Below are 16,482 nucleotides of genomic sequence, written 5' to 3' on the forward strand. Positions count from 1 at the left end.
TTGATGATTTTAATTATACTTATACCCTATCTGGTCATATATATAGGCGTTATCGTACTGGGTATTTCATTTCCACCAGGCACATATAACTATTGGCGGCCATGTTGTAAATTCGGCAAATGTACAGATATCTGTAAGGCTCTGATAAAAACAAACCCTGTGAGTATATTTATCTTACACATAATCCTGATTGCTGAAGGTGGTTCACTATGTTATGTCTTAGGCTACTTTCACACTGGTGTTTTGGCTTCCCGTTTGTGAGATCCGTTCAGGGCTCTCACAAGTGGTCCAAACGGATCAGTTTTGCCCTAATGCATTCTGAATGGAAAAGGATCCGCTCAGAATGCATCAGTTTGCCTCCGATCAGTCACCATTCGGCTCTCGAGGCGGACACCAAAACGTTGCTTGTCCGTCTGACGAAACTGAGCCAAACGGATCCGTCCTGGCACACAATGTAAGTCAATGGGGACGGATCCGTTTTCACTGACACACTCTGGCACAATAGAAAACTGATCCGTCCCCCATTGACTTTCAGTGGAGTTCCAGACGGATCCGTTTTGGCTATGTTTAAGATAATACAAATGGATCCTTTCTGAATTGATGCATGCGGTTGTATTATCGGTGCGGATCTGTCTGCAGATCCATGACGGATCCGCACCAAACGGCAGTGTGAAAGTAGCCTTATTTGTAAGGTGATTGATATATATAGGTAAGGAAGGAACTATCTTCGGCTGAAAAAGGTGGTAATTGACTGCACATTATAAACGGGACAGTATTTCCATGCTCTGTGTGAATCCAGCCTAAGGCCTTATTCACATGTCAGTTTCCCATCTATGACAAAAAGTTCCATATTGCTTTAGTTTTGTTCTTTGATTCTCTGAGGGCAGAAAATGGACATTCTTTATACACATGTGGTAGATTGGCACTGAGCTGCATGCTACTGTGCCCTGCTAGGCCAAAGAGGGAATTTCCAGAGCATCTCCTAGCAATCTTCTCCTACCAAACAGACTGAACACGGATGTCATCCATATGCTACACATGATGTTCATGGACCCATCAACTTGAATGGGCAGGTTTGGTCCAGTAAATGGACCACAGTAGTCCATGTCTCCATGTTTTATTTATTTTTGTTGGTTCAAAGAAAAAGCAGTCTGTCTACTCACACTGAATTCAATGGATCCGTGCGCTGTCTGTGGAGAACATGGCCTGCACATGTCCGCCATTCACTGACATGTGAATAAGGCCTAAACGTTTTCTACAGAGGAGATATTTCACAATGTTCTTTAATGTTCAAATGTTTCTCTTCTGCAAATGGAATATTTACAAGGCATGTACCCTCTTCATGGAGCAGGATAAGTCTGAAATCAATAATGCTATAATTGCTTGAGTTTGCTATAAATAGTGGCTGATACCGTATTTTACTCTTTCTTCTTATTTTGGTCATAAGAAGAGCTGTGATGCTAAAGATGAAAAGACTGTTATTTTTCTTCAGATTGTGATAGTCGCAGACATCCCAACCTGCAAAAACTAATTTCAGGGAGGTGCACTTCTCATTTCAGGGAGTTTTTTTTTTTTTTTTTCTTTCACAAACTTTTTATTACATTTTCCAAACATATGCAGTATCTGCACACTGCTCTATGGTGTGGAGGACTGGGCTCATTACCCTGCCCCAAATTATCATATTTATGTATATGATTAAAGGGATTCTGTCACCACCTATAAGCCCTGTGAGCTAAACATCTGCTCATGTCCAGGGTAGCATTCTGATTTCTAAGGTGGCCTTATTCTGTGGAAAAACAGGTTTTACTAACCTGTCAATCATTGAATTAAGGTGCCCAAGCAGGGGAGGTCTATGGATGCATGTTGCCCGGCCGCACGCATCGCCGTTCGTGCCCAGAGCCGCCTTCTACTCCTCAGTGCCGCCTCTCCCTCCCTCCACCTCCTCCCGCTTTGAGATCCCGCGCGTGCGCACAGGCTCAGCCTGATGCGCCGTTGCGGACTGCTGGCATCGGCTTCTTCTTGCACTGTGCGCACGCGCCGAGAAGGGGGCACTGCTACAGGTTTACTGCGGAAAGGTTTACTGCGAGTAAACTAGAGATGGGAAGTTCGGATCTTTCACATGAATCGGTTCATGAATCGAATCTTCGGTTCATTCGCTGAGCTGACAAGAAGCAAGTGAACCGAAGCTTAGGTTGCGCAATGCGCATGTGCTGATGCTTCGATTCACTTGCTGACTCACTGAGTGCAATTATCTACCGCACTGTAGGGAAAAAACAAGCATCCAGGGGGTGTGAATTTAACACTGGGGTAAATAATATAATTAAAATGGAGGGTTAAATGTGTAAATGTATTTTTAAAAAATCCATCTCTCTCAATAGTTATATAGCTAGTGAATGAGAGAGAAGAAGGGATGCCTTTAACATATATATCTCCTTGAGAAGCCAATTTGACCCTAAAGGGTTAATTCAACCTGTAATCTAAACTCTGTGTCATCTGTCACTTCTCTTATCTCTTTGCTCTGCTATCAGTAAACCTTTCGGGATATATTGTTTCACATGCGGGTGTCAGGGAGCCGCTATCTAATAGCGGGAGACTCCCTGAACCTCCGGGAGACTTGAGATCCCTGTAGTCGCTTCTTTATGACGACATGCTACTATTACCTTGAAGAATCTCTATCATCCATCTGAGTGACAGTATAATGTGCTGTTATATCAGGGTGTACTCTTCTAACCTGCGTAGGGTCCTGTGGCCTAAAGTTTAGGTATAAAGCTTATTTTTAAAGGGGTTACTATGGGAAAAAGTTGTCGAAAGGAAGGATGGTATGAAACAAGTCTTGAGGGGAGAAGAGCAGATATTGTATGTAGGGTGGTATTGTATGTAGGCCACAGCAGAACTGGATAAGGTTTTAAAGGGGTTCCCTGGGAATTAAGAAAATGAAAATATGTAAATATTACTTAATTATAAATATATTCCTAAATACCTTTCATTAGTTATAATGGCTCGTTTTGTCTGGGGAGCAATTATTGGGAGAAACAAAATGGCCGCCATCTTATTAGTACACACAAAACCTGTCCTAATCACACAGGAGGACAAGTTACTTCACAACACTGTGGTAAAGAGCTACCTCATCCTCCTCTCTGCTCTGCCTGTCAGGGATTATGATCCTGAATACAGTTTAATTTGATATTTAGCTGAATCTTTGTGGGAATGGAGTTCATAAGGAGACATGAAGTACAGAAAGGATGGACAGGACAGACTGTGGTAATTCGGGGCTGTGGTAATGGAGACTGCATACAAGTGCTGCTGGCTCATTAGCCACATCTGCTCATGAACTCAATTCCAACAGAGATCCAGCTAAAGATCTTATAATCTGTATTCAGGATCATAATCCCCAACAAGTAGAGAGGAGGATGAGGCAGCTCTTGAGCTCAGTGTTGTGAAGTAACTTGTCCTCCTGTGTGATTAGGACAAGTTTTGTGTGCACTAAGAAGACGTCAGCCATTTTATTTCTCCTAATGATTGCTCCCCAGAGGGAATATATTTATAATGAAGTAATATTTAAGTATTTTCATTTTCTTAATTCCCGGAGAACCCCTTTAAAGGGATGCAGCCACATGTGGTGTGTGCTGAAAATCTGCAGTGTGTTCATTATTGGCAAAGTGGATGATATATATATTTTTTTAAAATCTTATATACACACACTGCAAAAGAATTTCCGCTTTGAAATCTGTAGCACTTGAATCGAAATGTGTGGCAAAAACACAGCTTTTGTGCACAAATTTCGGACGTGACCACTGCAGCTAATCACTGGCCTCTGCAGTCCCATAACGTATTCCGCTGAGGCCAGTGATTGGCTGCAGTAGTCACGTGCAGTCTACGGATACATCACTACAGTCAAAATATGATGTGATGGCTTCAGTGGCGGAGTGAATAGGAGCTGCTGCTGTGGATCAGAAGGGGTTTGGGATGGTCAGAAAAACTTTTTTTTAAATTATTATTGTAATCGATTCCCTGCTTTTAAAAAATAATACTACAGCAAACCCCTGTAAGCGGAATATTTTGAAGTAGATTCTCTGAGTGATAAGCAGTCAGTGGAGGGACTTACAGAAAAAGCTATACCATTTTAACTATGGGTACAGAGGTGGGCAACAGTTATCCAGGGGTGACATTGACTTTTAAAAAGTAAATGTGTGGTACTAGTTGTCAGGTAATTTGCTTCTTTAGATATGAATGTGTCAGGGTTCTTTCACACTTGCGGCAGAGGTTTCCGGCAGGCAGTTCCGTCGCCGGAACTGCCTGCCGGATCCGTCAAAACACCTGCAAACTGATGGCATTTGTCAGACGGATCAGGATCCTGATCCGTATGACAAAGGCATTGAAATGCCGGATCCGTCTCTCTGGTGTCATCTGGAAAACCGGACCCGGCATTTATTTTTTTCACTTTTTTTGCGGTCTGAGCATGCGCAGACCGCAAGAACGGATCCGTTTTGCTGGAACACTCGCATGACAATGGGAAAAAATGCCGCATCTGGCATTCCGGCAACTGTTCTGGAATTTTGGACGAAGATAAAACCGCAGCATGCTGCGGTATTACCTCCGTCTTGAAAAGGCAAAAAGACTGAACTGAAGACGTCCTGATGCATCCTGAACGGATTACTCTCCATTCAGAATGCATGGGGGTATAACTGATCAGTTCTTATCCGGTATAGAGCCCCTAGGACGGAAAAGAATAACGCTAGTGTAAAAGTACCTTCAGTAGAACATTAAATGTATTTATTTGCAAAAAATATAAAAAAAGGCAGCCATATTGATTTGTGGTCTATGGAACTAATGGTAAACTGTCACTTTATTAGTAATAAAATGAGAGTTTGTAGCTGAGAAGTTTAAAGAGACAAAGAATATGGTTATGGAGAATGCTGTCAGGTTTGCAAAAATGACCAAGGAAACAAAACAGCAAAATTGCCAATATCCCTGAAAGCTATCTCTCCGACTTTATGGTTAATAAATCCTCTGCATATACACTGCCAACATATCCCAGCACATACACCGAATGAAACCAAAGACCTCTGTGGGCTTGACAGATACCTAAACTATGGTGGCATATAGTTGCATACATCAGAAGTATAGGTCAGGACTCAGGAGTACGGTATATCCTGGTGTATACATGAAATGGGTTGGGGGCAGAAGTAACTCTAAAAATGTTCTCTATGTATATAAAAAAAGTTTACTAAATCGGTGCACATCTTAAATTTGAACCATGTAATATACCTTTTCGCCCGCACTATGCTGTAAACTTCAGAATACCAGGAAATACTAGTTAACGTGTTGTGACTATGTTAACTCTGCTGCATCTGTACCACATCCAAAAACCAAATAGTATCAGGGATAGCAATCTATGAACCTTAAAAAGCCCTCGCTGGACTGCATTATCACTACCTTGTCAGAGACCCCGTCTGCTGGTTTAGATTTGTCAGGTCCCAATTCAAGAACATCCCTTTGGGAAACCCATATCTAACTTTACACCGAGGTAACATTCCCAGACACTGCAGTCTGCCTTGGCACAACATTAAAACCCATTCGCTCGGCAAATTCTCTGGTGCCTATTGGTCAAAGCCCAGCATTTCTCTATTTGTACAGCTAGACGCAGGGATCTGAAGGCTGATACTGCAGGCTCCTGGACCAGTGGTCAGGTACATCCCATACAGGTCTGGAGCAGTCACGTGCGGTATATGGGGCTGTCATAGAGTACCGCATCTGTATACAGCTCACATTTCTACCTATAACCTATCACATCTGCTTCACCCAGGACTGGACAAGGAGGCAGGAAACCGGTCACTGAAGATGGCAGGTCAGCTGCCATCAGGGATTTCCTCAGCGCTGTGCCCGAATATGCCAGCTACAGGACTAGGTTTAGGGGTAAGGCCTTTATCAAGGAGTTTCACATGCAAAGCCCGTATGTTCAGAGCTGTAGTCTATCGTGCACGTCATTAACCCTTCCTACACCACTACTGTCTAGTTCTAAAGCCTCATTGAAGCTAAAATGGCATGCTCAAGGTCACTCGTGGGTTTACCTATTTCATGCGAGTGCCACTAATACTCGCTATCCATATGTGACATACTGTAATATCGGATATGGGGTGGGGTGAGCGACCCTCGAATTTCAACCAGGTAGATCATTCTTTCTTATCTTAATAGTGTAACCCCCTAAGTGCCGCAGAGCTTTTAATCACATTGCCATGCACCACTACTGATGCCTGTAGAAGGCTAGAATATTGCCAAGCAAGTTAGTTGCCCCTGCCACAGGTCTGGATGGGGGCATAATGGTGATGGCAAGATGCATGCCAGCAACTTTCCACTGCTCCAGCACAATGCTGAGACAGTGGCAGCAGGCGGAAAGGCATGGTGTAGAGCTGACATCTTACCTTGCAGAGGAGGATGTGCTGCAGAGGAGACACTGTCTTGTGTCCATTTAGATCCAAGCGGACAGGGACACCAGCAGCAGATCTGGTGTGCTAGCTATGCTGGTCCTGGGCTCACAATGATTCATGACTGCTGAAAGCCAGTGAAAGAAGAAGCACTATGCATGCAGCAGCTGCCAGAGCCTATGAGACAGTAGCCCGTCCCTCCTTCTCCTCCTCCCTCTCTCTGGGATACACACAAGATGGCTTTCCCCTCTATGCCTCCCAGCTGTGGCCTTTGCTGTAGATGCACACAGCCATTTAGCTCCCTACAACCTCCCCTTCATCTCCTCAACACCTTGCTGCACCTCCACCTCTAGCCACCTACTCTAAGGGATCATACATGGCCCACTCCATGGACCAACCCATTGCAAAAATGGGTAGATTTTTTTTTTTTTTTCAATCTACAGTATGCTGCAACCAATGAAGAGCTTAGGATCTCTTATGCAGAAGGGTATTAACAGGGATTACCTGGAGCAGCCCAAACCCACAAACCTTTTTTTCAAAGAGATATTTTTAACCCTCCCTGTGCTGGAAAACTGATAGCAGATGTATAACCAGCTTCCCCCCTCCCTTTTGACATCAATTTACAGGGAGTTCTCAGGACATGAACCCTTGTGCCGTTCAAATCAATATATTTTATAAATTGTGAATTCTGCTAATGTTATGTATTAATGTTAGAGATTGTGACAGAGGGCTGCAGAGGAGGTTTGCGCTATAGTAATAGCACAAGTCATATTGCATTTTCACCCGTTTGTGTCTTTTTCTGCATGCATTTATTTATTAGTCACACTTTGTGAGCATATTATGTTCTGCACTTTATATTCTTTGTTGCATATTTAATTAAACATATTAAAATGGAATGGTTTCCTTCCTGACAATACAGAGATGTAGCAGGTTATAGTTTACACCCCCACACGCTGACTTTGTGACACATCATAAGAACATGCAGTCCTATGTAAATCCACAGCTACCGTAGTATGATGACTTGTGCCAAAACACAAACTCAGCTTTTTGGTAGATGGATACTCACAGTATATTCTGCATTAGGCCTCCTGCACACGACCGTTTTTTTTTCCCCGTTTGCTGGCCGTTTTTTGCATACCGTATACGGAACCATTCATTTCAATGGTTCCGCAAAAAAAACGCAATGTATTCCGTATGCATTCCGTTTCCGTATTTCCGTTTTTCCGTTCCGTTCTAACATAGAACATGTCCTATTATTGCCCGCAAATCACGTTCCTTGGCTCCATTCAAGTCAATGGGTCCGCATAAAAAACGGAACACATACGGAAATGCATCCGTATGTCTTCCGTTTCCGTTCCGTTTTTTGCTGAACCATCTATTGAAAATGTTATGCCCAGCCCAATTTTATCTATGTAATTACTGTATACTGTATATGCCATACAGAAAAACGGAACGGAAAAACAGAACGGGAACAAAAAACGGAACAACGGATCCGTGAAAAACGGACCGCAAAACACTGAAAAAGCCATATGGTCGTGTGCAATAGGCCTTAGTATCACTTTCAATATGTGGTGAAATAGTGAAAGTGAATCTCCAGTCTTCGAAGGAATGTGTCATCATAAAATGACCTATTATTTAAATCATATTTTTAAAGAATTTTTGATGATGTTACTTTTAATTTTCCATGTCAATAACTATAATTAAACAAAAAAACATAAAATCCTGCAGTTTTCGCACTGGCCACTAAGCCTAATAGGCGCCACTTCTTGCTCTGTACCGATCACTCTACTGCAGTTATATATCATTCTAATCCTGCCTGTAATGATGAGGAGATATCACCTCTGTGTATAGATAAGACAGGATCCACCATTCACAATAGGCGATTGTCAGAGCTTATCTATTCCTTCCTTGTACAATGACCTCTGCACAGGTCACAGAACCTAGAAAACTCTCCCATAGAAGTCAATGAGGTCCACTCATGACCATTGTGTCTGTGGCCCATGTGGCTGCCGTAAAGCAATTTTTTTAATGCTGTTAAGAACAACTCGGCAAGATGGCCGCCCCCATAATCATGTTAAGAGAACGGAATAAAACATCTGCAATCGCGAAATGAAAACAGATTAAAAAAAAGAATATGTGCCGCTATCTGGTTTGAACAGGCAGATAAAAATTTTGGTGACACATTTCCATTAAAATATTAAAATACCATGTAAACTGTAGGTGCACTATTAAAATACAATTTTTTAAAGCGGTTTTCTGTGCTTTTATTATTGATGACCTATCTTCAGGATAGGTCATCAATATCAGATTGGCGGGGGGGGGGGGGGGGGGGGTCCAGTACCATCTCTCTTCCTGCTCACCGCTGCTGTATATGGCAAAGCAGCAGTGAACAGGAAGAGAAGCGGGAGACGGCATGTGCGTGTGCCGTCTCCTCATACAGCTGATTGGCGGGGGTGATGGGTGTTAGACTCCCGCCGATCTGAAATTGATGACCTGTCCTGAGCATAGGTTATCAATATTAAAAGCCCAGACCCTTTAACTCCATGTCTTTTATTATGTGGTAGGTACTTGTTTTATTTTTGTTTTTTTGCCTGACAGATGCTTCAATTGTACTGAATGCTTTATCTCCCAGGAAGCATATGGGAAGTCATGTCATCATTCTTTACTCTTTGTAGGATTACTTTTACTTCCATACCAAGGCAAGCAGGCACATAAGGAACCAGGCATGGATATACACCGTTGAGTCATATTATTATGACCCCAGCTATCCAGAGTAGCCTCCATGTGCAGCACGGACAGCAGCTATATGAGTGATTCAATAAGGTCCCGGTATGTTGTCACAGATATCTGGAGCCATGCCGACTGCAATGCATCCCACAGCTGGTGGGGGGGGGGGGCATAGAGGAGGATCCATATAGCGAACATAACGATTGAGGTGGTCCTACAGATGCTCAATTGGATTTAAGTCTGACAATAAGTGGGGCAGAGTAGTACTTGAAAGTCTTGGTCATGCTCTTCCAGGCAATATCGGACATTTCTTTGCCCTGTAAAGTGTTGCATTATTTTGCTGGATAATCCCATCTATCCCAGGGAAGACAATCAGCATGTGTGGGTGTATATAATCTGCAAGGATGGATTCATACCCAAATGGGTTGAGAGTGCTTGCGCATGGATGAGTGTGCCCAAGAGAATGCCACAAAAACATTCCCTAGACCATAACTCTGCTACCACCAGCTTGTGGTCTTCCAGCCATGGTGGCAGAGTGTTTGTTCTCGCCTGACACATCAACGTCCATCTGTTTAATGAAGCAGAAAATGTGACTCGTCTGAGAAGGCAACTCTTTGACAATCAGTGGAGATCCAGTTCTGAAAATGCCATGGAAATTGAAGTCTTTTCTACTGATGCAACTTCATTCGAAGGAGACGGATGGTCACTGCACCTCTGCGGAGTCTCATATGCAGCAAGCGTTGCTGAACATCTGGTAGCCACTTACTATAGATTTCCCAAGCGTATCTGATGGAAGTGTGTTCCAAGCCAAAAGACAAATTGTCCACCTAAGTCAACCCTTTTCTTGAGGCAGATCTCTTGATGGGGAGGTGATTGTTGAGATCCCTCTATGGCATTCATAGGTCCTGGGACCTGGACAGAGGTTGTCCTGATGGAACAAACCCTTAAACCCATTTACAGCAGCTTATGGAGAACAAATCCAAAAATCTGATAGATCCAAGTCAAAAATAAAAACATCACCAATTTGTCTGATCAACATATTATAATCTGGTAAAACCAGAAGAGAAGATGAACATTCATTCGCACAAATAAGGTATTGGGGAAATTTGTATGAAATCAAATAAAAAGTTGTACTATTCTTGGCACTGAAACAACATTTCCGCTTCTTGAACCATGTGTAACCAAGTTACTACTGTTAGAACTAGTCTAGGTTCCCATCTGCTGCTTATGTAAAAAAAATTAAGAATCTGATACGTGACATAATGGAAACCAAAAGTGGACATTTTTGCCGGAATCTGAACCTCCACCACACATGAACCACTGTGAACCTTGCATAATAATGCATTGTGCCGAATAGAGCCATTTCCAGATGTCTAAACATAATAATACAGGTAGAAAGGCAGAGCTGGATCCTGCTACTTCATGCTTTGGTAACAGGCCATTTATAAGCCATGTATGCTAACATATCAGGAGAAGCCTTCTGAAATGTAGTGTAAGTGTCAGCTGCCTAGCAACTGTTAGAGGGAAATATAGGAGGGTGCTCCCTGGGGGGAGAAATACTGCAATCCTCACATGCACACGCTGAATTCTGATATGCATAATTCTGGACTCTCACCAAGACTGGAAGTTAAAGCCATAGGGAATATGCAGCTTGCATAATACTCTTCAATTATTACCAATTATACTGCTCTTTCTTGGTCAAGATCATATGCTACATCAATCACCTGCCATAAACACCTACAGAGGGGTGACGTTCATGGGTCCTGCAGAGTGGACAGTTTAATACCGCCTCAACCCCAGGCTGTTCATGTAACATGCACTGTACATGCCATATCAAATATTAACCCTACACACACAGATGAAGCTGCTCATAAAAGAACTCCGTCTGTTCACTTTGTTAGGTGACTATTCTGAATCAAATGTTACATTATTTTCTATCTACAATTTTGTGCAATACAATAAATGAAGAACTTATGGCCTCCTTGCTGTTTTCGATATTCCGAAATTACTATGTACAAATTGGGACCTTTACCATTTCCAAAAACAAAGGGGTAAAGCAGTCTTTAGACTCTAAATGCCCCTTCACACTGCCCAGTATTCGTGCAGATTTTTGCCAACGAGCGTTCATACGAACTCTCGTTAGTGATAATCGGCCAATTGAAAGGTGACGCCGATTACCCAATGAATGAGCAAAACTCTTGTTCATTGGGTAATAGATCGTTGGCACGGTCACCTAAATTATCGTTTGTGGACAGCAGATCGTGCCATCTAAACAGCAATCTGCTGCAAACAATGATTCTGTATGGGGACGAGCGATAGCATTAGTGAATGCTCCTCCACATACTGTGGAGGGGATCACTGCATGTATATCATCTGTTCCATCGAGCAGTGTAAAGGGGCCTTAAGAACTTTCTCCAAGGTTTCAGTCACTGAGAAGCTTTGTAAGAGTCCCAGTGAAAGAAATTTCCATCTTGTCTAATGATGCACATTTCTGTTATACATACATATTTTGAGGTGGTTTCTACATTTTATGACACTATCTATGTAGTTTTTAAAACTTCTTTAAAATGTGTATGTTTTTACCTTGGCTGCATATTTTTTTCCCCTGTTTTCTGCAAGTCACTTGTTAGCTTTGCTGTGTAGCCTGGGGCAGAGTCAGCAGAGGGCAGGATAGGTAAATGGGGTTTTCCCCTAAAAATACTCACTCTGTCTCCAACAGTACCATAGAAGTGAATGGAGAGGTGGTCACACATGCACACCACTGCTCCATTCTCATGGAATCTGGACTTCCGTTCTCATGATTGATAGGGGTCCCAGAGGTCATACCCTCAGTGATCAGACACCTATCTCCTATCCTGAGAATGGAGGATAAAGGTGGTGATACCATTTAATGTGTACGGTGCCCTCCTGACTGATCTTTTTTGTTAGAGAGGAAATAAGCTGCTGCGATAACACTTTTTCTCCCTTCTCCCTATTCAGCATATGCATGCTCAGCCAAGTAGAGCATGCATGTGTATGGGATGATCAGGAGAGATAGTTGTCCACCGAGCAAGTATTTGGCAGAAATCTATATCATGTATGTAGCCTGTTTAAGTATTGTTAGTGGGAAAACCCCTGTAATGAGATGACAGCTCTGCTGTACTGCTGGAGGCTTAGTTAATGCAGAACGACAACATAAGGTATTGTATGCCGCACCTTAGTCTCGGGAGGAGGGGGCTGTACCTAACCACTTCCTGGAGATTGGAATAATCTATAAACATTTTCTGTAAAGTAACTCACATCCATTTCTACTGTCATAAAGCAAACACACTACTGGAAGCATCTTCAATATGGCAGCAGCCATATACACTGTCACCAACGTATAATATAGTGAAGTACAGTGTATTGTGCAGTTTACCTGTTACATAGCTGAAGCCCCCCTCAGCATCCTGCATGAGGGTATATGTCTCAAACACGTGTCTCTTCTTGTACCACAAAAAAACAAAAAGTAACAGCAGCACAGTCAATGTGACGTTGGGTGCAATCCCACCTGAACTTTAGGCAAAAGTCCACAGACAATATCCAGAAAGCAAATGATGAGGCAGCACTCCAATATCAGTGAAGGGTGTTAGGCCCGTTTATTTCCCCAGTCGCAACGTTTCAGCCCAGCTCAATGAGGCCTTTGTCTGCCTCATCATTTGCTTTCTGGATTCTTATACCATAAGCTACGTGTGACATCACCATTCAATACCTTACTGGTGTCTCACGTAGGCATAAAGCATCTCAATATATCAATATAGTATATCTTTCAGGTTGTGCCATAAAAAATATTCTACATTTTTCAAACCAGCACCTGGATCTGAATACTTTTGTAATTGCATGTAATTATAAATTTAGTATAGCCAATAAGCTATTCAATAAAATGTATCTGTATAGCGCCACCTGCTGTTCGTTGTTTTTGTTATATCTTGTCCATCTCCCTGAGGTGGAATACATTTTCAACTGCCATACCTTAGTTAGAAGCTGCCACAGTAACAGGGATAGAGCTACAGCAGAAAGGACACACCCCAAAGCAAGGACAAAAAAAGGACACGTCTCCTGAGCTGCCAGCCTGAAATAAATCTAGCAGAACAATTGGAACAATGAATGGGGAGATCTCTGGATCCATGTGAAGTACAGGGCTGGTTCCAGCTTTGTTATACAGTTACAAATGAGGTAGCATGTAGCTTTCTAAAACTCTACACATGTAGAAAATGTACTATCTCAGCCTTCTCTTCAGACTAATGATTTGTAGTTAGCCCAGTCTCACGCATCCACAACCTTGGGATAACATTTCGGCCCTGTCCTTCAAACCACACATCAAAGCACTTTCCACCTCCTGCTAGTTTCAACATTGCAGATATCTGCTCTTTCCTCAACCCTAAATCAGCAAAAATACTAGTGCATGCCCTCATCATCTCCCACCTAGCATTCACCACTACTAAACATACAGGAGAATACAGCACTACATACCTATTACTTACAATGACTTTTCCTTTAATGTAGATGTACTCTTTCCTCATCTTCTCCATTGGGAGCAGACCATAATGATGACATCTATCAGCCACGTCTTATTTCTGTAGAGTTTGGCACATACATCTTATATTCCTTACTTTTCCATTATCCTCCCCCTCCTGGTGCTCCAACAGTGTTATCCTGCTGCTACCCCCAATAATGTGCCTGCCATTCTCCCCAACGCCCTCAGATACTATAATGCAAAAATGATAGTGCCATACAGATAGTCCCCCCCATAGTAATAGTGCTCCCAAAAGTCCCACTCCCAATAAGTAATTCTCTCCCAGAGTGCCCTTTTTAGTAATTAAGCCTCCTACAGTGATAATGCTCCCTGAGAGTGTCCCTGTTGGTAGTAGTGCCCTCCATATTGTGTCCAATAAAAATGCCCACCACTAATAAGGCCCCTCTATAGTGCCTCCAGTAGTTATCATAGGTCCTTCTATGGTGCCCCCAACAGTTTTTATAGGCCCCTCTATAGTGCCCCCAGTAGTTATCATAGGCCCCTCTATAGTACCCACAATAGCTGTCATAGGCCCTCTATAGTGCCCTCAGTAGTTATTATAAGCCCCTTTATAGTGCCCCAATAGTTTTCATAGGCACCTCTATAGTGCCCTCCAGTAGTTATCAGATGCCCTCTTTAGTGCCCCCAGTAGTTATTATAAGCCCCTATAGAGTGCCCCCAGTACTTATCATAGGCCCCTCAGTAGTGGCCCCAGTAGTTATCATAGGCTCCTCTTTAGTGCCCCAGTAGTTATCCTAGGCCCTTCTATAGTGCCCCCGGTAGTCATCATAGGCCCCTTTATAGCGCCCCCCATAGTTATTATGTGCCCTAGTAGTTATTATAGGCCCCTTTATAGTGTCCCCTGTAGTTATTACAGACCACTTTATAGTGCCCCAGTAGTTAATATAGGCCCCTCTATAGTGCCCCCAGTAGTTATTATAGGACCTCTATAATGCTATCAGTAGCTATAGTGTCCCCAAAAGTGACAGAAAGTCCAACTCCTTGCTTTAATTTGCGAAGCAGGTTACAGGCCTCTTCCAGCCTGCAGCCTGAGTTCCAACTTCCTCATGTCCCGATGCAGGTGACTGCTATAAAGACTTTGTGCCGCCTGCATCTTGGTGCGATGACATCATTGCGACCCCCTGAGAGAAATCCGATGTGCTACTTCACAGGCTTCAGGGCTAGTGCCTATGATAGTGAACGGCAGGGACAGGAACCATTGGTTCCCACCACACTATTTAACTATATCGCCGTCCTGAGGATGGCAATACAGTTGTATGTGCAGGGACAACTACTTTTGGGGCTCAGGCATTTGCCAGAAGTGCCTTATAGGCAGTGCGGTCCTGCTGCCTAGACAATGCAACATCCTTCTCTGTGGCTTCCTCTTTATTCCTTCCAAACTGCCCCCCCCCCCCCCCCCTCCCTTGTAGATTGTAAGCCCTCACAGTAAGGGAGTAGCTGGGGAGGGCAATCAGGGTTAGGGCTAGGTTAGAAGAGGGCACAATCGGGTCCCCTCCACAGTGTTTCTTTTGCTTTTCCCCATTCTCTCCTGGTAAGAGTTAGGGCCCTGCAGCTATGTAGTCAGGACTGCAGAGGTTTTCAAGGGATTGTTACAGGTTCTTGCATCTTCTTACTTGCAGGTCTCTGCATCCTCTCTTTTATGTCGGACTCGTTAGGGCTTAAAACAACAAAGCTTCTTCAGAGTGTTGTAACCTGATAAGTGGCCATCAGGATGAACAATAGAAGGGGAGGGGAGAAAGTCAGGGAGAATCTAGGAGAATCGCCCTCCAGAAGCTCTTCCTCAGTACCTAACCAGGCTGCTGCATGACAGAAGACAATATGGGCAGATTACTGGGAAAGAACATTCCTATGACCAGTACCAATTCTTCATACAGATGGAAAGATTGCTGCTTGTACAATAAATGCAGTTTTAATGAGCGGGAAATTATTGGAAACAAATATGTGTATACGTGTGTACATGGCAAACTGGCACTACCAAGCTGCAGTGTAAGTACATGGCATGGGAAAACTGACTAAAAGCACATCCGTCAGCTTAAAGGGAATGTGTCATCAAAAAATGACCTACTGCTTGAATCACACTTTTATGTTAAACTTTTTTTTTTTTGATTTTTCAGTGAGGTTTTTTCCCCATGTCACTATCTACACTGTATTTTTTTTTTTTAAATGTATATAATCCTGCAATTTTCGCACTGGCCACTAAGCATAATAATAGGTCATGATTTCCTGTTCTGTACAGGTGATTTACCAGTAAGCATTATCATTATCTCCATAGGCAGAATCACAATGACAAGTAACACCTCTATATAGATAAGACAGAATCCATTCACAATAGATGATATCACAGCGTATCAGCTCCCTCCTGACCTCTGCACAAATCACTGCCTAGAAAACTCTCCCATAAAGGTCAATGTGGTCCCCTCTGTCCATTATGTCTATAGTCCATACAGCTGCTCTCAAAAGACAGGGAGTCTTAAAGGGGTTTTGCCATCTCAGATAATGGGGGCATATCTCTAGGAGGTGGGACCCGCACCTACAATGAGAACGTAGCGGGTAAATGAAAGGAGGGCGCACTGCACATGCGCAGCCGCCCTTCATTTAGTTCTATAGGGTCGCCGAAAATAGCAGAGCACTGGCTCGGCTATTTCTGTCTGCCCCATAGAAATGAATGAGAACAGGGGCCGCGCGTGTGCTCCCATTCACTTCTATGGGAGCAGCGCTTAGTGGTGGACGGAACCCGGAAAATCCGGGGTCCTCCAGCAACAGCTCTCCCCGCTC

General features: G+C 43.2%; 1 protein-coding gene across 14 annotated transcripts in view; it reads right to left on the reverse strand.

Annotated features, from left to right (window-relative positions):
* The window catches only part of RIMBP2 (RIMS binding protein 2), a 573,825-nt gene that overhangs the window by 419,299 nt on the left and 138,044 nt on the right, over positions 1-16,482 (reverse strand). The window contains exon 1 of one of the 14 annotated variants that reach the window (XM_040416251.1): positions 6,423-6,506. The exons of the other annotated variants lie outside the window; for them this stretch is intronic. The gene's annotated coding sequence lies outside the window, so the exon portion shown is untranslated. Of the gene's footprint in view, positions 1-6,422; positions 6,507-16,482 lie in introns of those variants that run through there. 14 annotated transcript variants of the gene reach the window in all.

This window comes from Bufo bufo, chromosome 2, assembly GCF_905171765.1.
Source record: "Bufo bufo chromosome 2, aBufBuf1.1, whole genome shotgun sequence".
Taxonomy (NCBI): Eukaryota; Metazoa; Chordata; class Amphibia; order Anura; family Bufonidae; genus Bufo; species Bufo bufo.